This window comes from Eretmochelys imbricata, chromosome 3, assembly GCF_965152235.1.
Source record: "Eretmochelys imbricata isolate rEreImb1 chromosome 3, rEreImb1.hap1, whole genome shotgun sequence".
Classification (NCBI taxonomy): Eukaryota; Metazoa; Chordata; order Testudines; family Cheloniidae; genus Eretmochelys; species Eretmochelys imbricata.
In genome coordinates, this window is record NC_135574.1 from 52,538,133 (window position 1) to 52,543,707 (window position 5,575).

Sequence of the window (5,575 nt, forward strand, 5' to 3'; positions counted from 1 at the left end):
CCTCCAGCGTATCTACCTCTCCTCCCAGTTTAATGTCATCTGCAAACTTGCTGAGGGTGCAATTCACACCATCCTCCAGATCATTTATGAAGATATTGAACAAAACTGGCCCCAGGACTGACCCTTGGGGCACTCCACTTGATACCGGCTGCCAACTAGATATGGAGCCATTGATCACTACCCGTTGAGCCTGACAATCTAGCCAACTTTCTATCCACCTTATAGTGCATTCATCCAGCCCATACTTCTTTAACTTGCTGGCAAGAATACTGTGGGAGACCGTATCAAAAGCTTCGCTAAAGTCAAGGAACAACACAGCCACCGCTTTCCCCTCATCCACAGAGCCAGTTATCTTGTCATAGAAGACAATTAGATTAGTCAGGCATGACTTGCCCTTGGTGAATCCATGCTGATTGTTTCTGATCACTTTCCTCTCCTCTAAGTGCTTCAGAATTGATTCCTTGAGGACCTGGTCCATGGTTTTTCCAGGGACTGAGGTGAGGCTGACTGGCCTGTAGTTCCCCGGATCCTCCTTCTTCCCTTTTTTAAAGATGGGCACTACATAGCCTTTTTCCACTCGTCCGGGACTTCCCCGGATCGCCATGAGTTTTCAAAGATAATGACCAATGGCTCTGCAATCACATCCACCAACTCCTTTAGCACTCTCGGATGCAGCGCATCCGGCCCCATGGACTTGTGCTCGTCCAGCTTTTCTAAATAGTCCCGAACCACTTCTTTCTCCACAGAGGGCTGGTCACCTCCTCCCCATGCTGTGCTGCCCAGTGCAGTAGTCTGGGAGCTGACCTTCCAGACTCCTTCCAGAGCTGACAAGATTGTAGGCTCGTTTATTGGTTAGCAAGGATAGCTATTAGATAAAATGCACACACATGCTTTATGAGTGAGATTCTGCATCTAAGTTTCTCAAACATGAAAATGTCAACTGCCTTGCATTCATATGATGATTTTGTATAAACTGAAATAAATTCAACAATTGCCACTAAAATTCAGCATTTAGCTTTAGTTACCACAAATTCATATGTAGATACTGATAAACAAGAGTTTGATCCTGAAAAGTGCTAAGCACACGTCACTACTCAGCAGTTTACAGGAATTTCATCCATATGCTTTATTTTTAGAATAGAATTTAACCAATATTTCAGATAACTGGTACTGTAGAACAGGGCTGACTTTTCAGTGGCAACTGCTTTCCCAACTATTCTGTGACCATTTTATTGAACTAGAGTACTAATTAATCAATGATTCATCACTTGATTTTTACCATGATTCAATAAGAAAAGTGTGTACTTGATACACTGTCAACAAAAACACAAAGCAGACTGCTATCATTTGCAAATAGAAATACATCTTCTTACTAAATGTTGCATCCGATGAAGTGGGCTGTAGCCCACGAAAGCTTATGCTCAAATAAATTTGTTAGTCTTTAAGGTGCCACAAGTACTCCTGTTCTAAAGTCTCTGACCATTAAAGATGACTGGGAATTTCACATAAAACATTCTCCATTGTGCTACATCAAGATAGTAGAATCTTTGTGAAACGTCTAATGTTTAGATTATTTATCTACTCATTTCTTCAGAGTGCTTTTGCTAGAATTAATAAAATGCAAATATCATTGGCAATATACAGTAATTCCATTTACAAACTAAACTGGACAATGTGGAATACCTAATTTAAATTGTAAATTTCCAATTTGCATATTCCACTTGTGTTATTGTGTGTTGCGCCTTTCTGACTGGTCCTTTGATTCTTGATTGTTAATGTCTATTCGTTTCTGTCACTTCTCACTCAGATGTATTTTCTGTAACCATTTTATTTAATCTGTTTTTTTGTCCTCTTTCATCTTGTTTTTTTCCCTACTATTAACTCCTTGAATACTATTACTGTGCAGTTGCAAAGATGTACAGTTAGCAGAAATTATTTTTTTTCACAAGAGGCCAATAATTTGGAATATTTCAAACAATAATTTGGTAACCCATTGTTTGGGTAGGTCCTTAAGAAAAGAAGCTCATTTTGTCTCTTTCAGAGAATAGGTAAAATGGCAATTCATCAACAACAGATATTCAACACATATGAAAATGCACCCACCCTTGCAGCCTCAGAAGTGGGGAGATTTTGTCAAAGCAAAGAAAACAGAACAAATGTTCCCCCCTTCTTTGTTTACCTTCCCTCCTCATGGAACTAAAGAGAGAAGCTCTGTGTTTGACTGGTTGGACAGACAGGTGCAGCATAAGACTATGGGCTCCCATGCACTCAAATGGAGGAGTTTATAAACCCTTCCCTTTGCCCAGGACACTATTCTGCATTGGGAAGAAAAGTTCTCTCCTTGGGGTTAGAGTGGGACAAGGTTTTGGGGCCTTGCTATGGAAAACATGCAAACAAGGTTAATGGTGCAGAGGGTTTGTGTGGGAAGCTGACAGCAGTCATCCTCCAGGTGATGTAGATTTCAGTAGGAAGGATGATCTACACTGGACCAGTTATTGCCAGATAGTTCCCAGATGTGTCATTTCATAAAGATGTGGCCTAGTTCAATCACTTTCCCGCTGTCTTGACATTCTTCCTGTTGTGTCTGGGACAATACAGCCATTTCTTTGGGTGCCTAACTTTATGTACCCAAGTTTGAATATTTTGGCTAGTGTTATAAATTATGCTCAAAGGGTATAGTCAGTCCTTATACATCTCAAAATCTGACTAGACAGTTACGTTTGTCATGCTAAAGGCCTTATTCTGCAAATATCCTACAGATTTCAAGCAGAGTATGGTTAAGTAAGGAAGTGGACTGAGCCATTTAAAAATTCTAGCAGCGGACAGTTTCTTACAACAGGCTACATTTTGCCGGATCTTAAGAAATTTTAATCTGGGTTTTACAATGATTATTTTTAGTTCACTGAACCTCTAAAACAACTCTGGCTGATTTCAAAGCAAATGGTGAAAATCTGCATATTGAAGGATTTTATTATTTTTCGGTGATCACAAATTGTTCCATGTAAACTATCAAAGTACTTTTAATTTGTTTTGAAGTTAAATCCATATGAACATGACAGTTGTTCTACTGTTAATGGATCCAGTCCAAACCTTTGGAAGTATGTCTGAATCTATAAATATTAATAAAGGACAAGATTAAATTGATTTTTTTGAATTATGGTTATTATTAATCGAGTGACCTGCCTCAAACCTTAAGTGTTTGTGCCCTGAACCTATTAATTGCTTTAGATTAAGAGAACCAGGAGGTAAAAAAAGAAAATAAATCTGTAGCTGGCTAAAGACAACAGCACTGCAGCATGCATGGGGCAGGGAAGACATTGTCTGAAGCTAGCTCCTTTCACTAAATTAGATGTCAGTAGATTTTTTACATTTCTTTTTTTCATGTGTAAGAAAAACTTTTCAATTAACATTATAAATATAGTATATTTAACAAATGAAGTTAACACAGATCAGCACTGTCTCATTTTAAAAGAAAAGGAGTACTAGTGGCACCTTAGAGACTACCCAATTTATTTGAGCATAAATACATAATAAATAAATTGGTTAGTCTCTAAGGTGCCACTAGTAACCCTTTTCTTTTTGCGAATACAGACTAACACGGCTGCTACTCTGAACCCTGTCATTTTAAAAGGTAGTTCATGGGGTAAAAATGGAACCGCTCTGTTACACAAAGCAATTCAGCTGTTAGAGGTGACAATCCCGTTTCCCCACCTTAGAGTGCAGAGGGTTTCTGAAGGCAGCAAGCCAGTTCCACTGAGCAGCCTGAGCCCACAGTGGGTTGTGAACCCAGTCAGGTAGAGCGCAATTGTGCAAAAGCCACAGACAGGGCCACTGTAGGGCCACAAATCCAATGGTCCATTGTCTCGGGGGATGGCAGTGTTAAAGATTCTCTTTCCTCCTACTACATTCCTTCATGAGAAGCACTAGCACCACCCCTTGGCACTGGATCCTGACCAGCACCTGTGCTATCTGATACAGGGGAGGAGGGGCACAATACACGGATACATTATTTGTATTGCAATAGGCCCATAAGCCTCAGTCATTGCGCTATGGTCTGTTCTAGCACACAACAGAAACTATCCCTGCTACAGGGAGCTTACAATCTAAATAGAAGATTGAGACAATAGGTGGATATAGACAGACAGATGGGGAAGCCCAAGGAAACAAAGCAATATTCAGTATGATAAACAATAGTCGCAGCTGACTAACTGTTGTCAATTTTTGTTTGTATTCAACACAGGAAAGGAGAGTTTGAACGGTGCATTTGAACAAAGACAATGGTGTGGCTTTGCAGATGTTTATGGGGAGCTATTCTCAAGCCTAACGGCCATCTTGAAACAAACCAAAAAGGTACTTGTTTGAAAGTTTAACAAGTGGCCTTGAAGATTGGTATCATTGCTAATCAGAAGCAGGAATAGATAGCTGGACAGTATATGAAAGATGAGAGATTGGGTGGGGATATCATGAAGAACTTTGAAAGTGAAAATTAGTATCTTATGTTTGACGCAATAAAGAATGTGGATTCCCCATGAGTTAGCAGGGTTGTGTCATGTCTCTGCCAAGACAGAGACAACAGTGAGTGATGAATATGCAACCGTTGTCTGTTCAAAGTAAAATATCTTGTTCAGTACAATGGATTTGCTCTAGACAGGAGAAGACACTTCCTCCTCTTGTCTGAAGTGAGAGGGTGTTTGGAAGTAACGGAAAGTTACCAGGAAGAGAACAAAAGAAGCAGGTGACCCCAGCAGGAGTCTATAAAGAAACTCACAGAGGGATATATAGGTGTGTGTGAGAGACATTTTGCATCAGATTAAGATAAGGGAGACTATTGAAAGGGCAGGGTAAGCCAAAGGGTGGAGAAGATTAGCATGGCCCCCGCGCAAGGATGACACGCAAATTTGTGAAGCATTCCAAATACCAATAATCCCCCAAAGACTCCCAAGGGAAAGGTGAGCTAATGACGGACTTTGTATTCAGGATGTTTTGTATGATCCATAGTCTCCTGTGCTTTTGTCTGTTAAGTAAAACATATAAAGCTGATAGACTGAACAAAATGTGTGTGTGTGTGTATTGACTCTTTCACAAGTACTGTTTGCCCTTGAGGGAGTTAAACTGTAACCAAAAGCTTCACACCTTTGGGGTGGAGCTCTGGGAGAGGGGTGTGTTCAAGTGCTGGGGATTCTTAAGGGTGAGCACTGTGTCCAGAGGGGCAAGGTGGCTGGACAACAGGTTCTAACATTCAGAAGAGGGATTCCAGATAGAAGGTTGTGCCCTGTGTGCCTAGGGTCCCTGAGTTTGGGGCAGTGGCTGGACTCTGTTCAGACTCCTGGAGCTTAAACTCCTCCTGGAAATCCAGAGCACAGAGCTACACTTGTAGCACAGTAAGTCAGACTGGTCACATGATTTTTGACTGAGATGCTCCACAGTGTGAGAGCAGGAGTGGGGAAGTGGGGCTGAACCAGGGCTGACTCCAACAGGGGCATGCACATGAATAAAAACGTGAGGCTTTTGGAGGGGCACAGTCTGTGACCCTGCCACAGCCCCAATGCCAGGGGATTCGCTTTGCCCACTGTAG

General features: G+C 41.2%; 1 pseudogene; it reads left to right on the plus strand.

The window, feature by feature from the left end:
* Positions 1-4,855: 4,855 nt before the first annotated feature.
* Positions 4,856-4,920, plus strand: LOC144263335 (U6 spliceosomal RNA; annotated as a pseudogene).
* Positions 4,921-5,575: the final 655 nt, after the last annotated feature.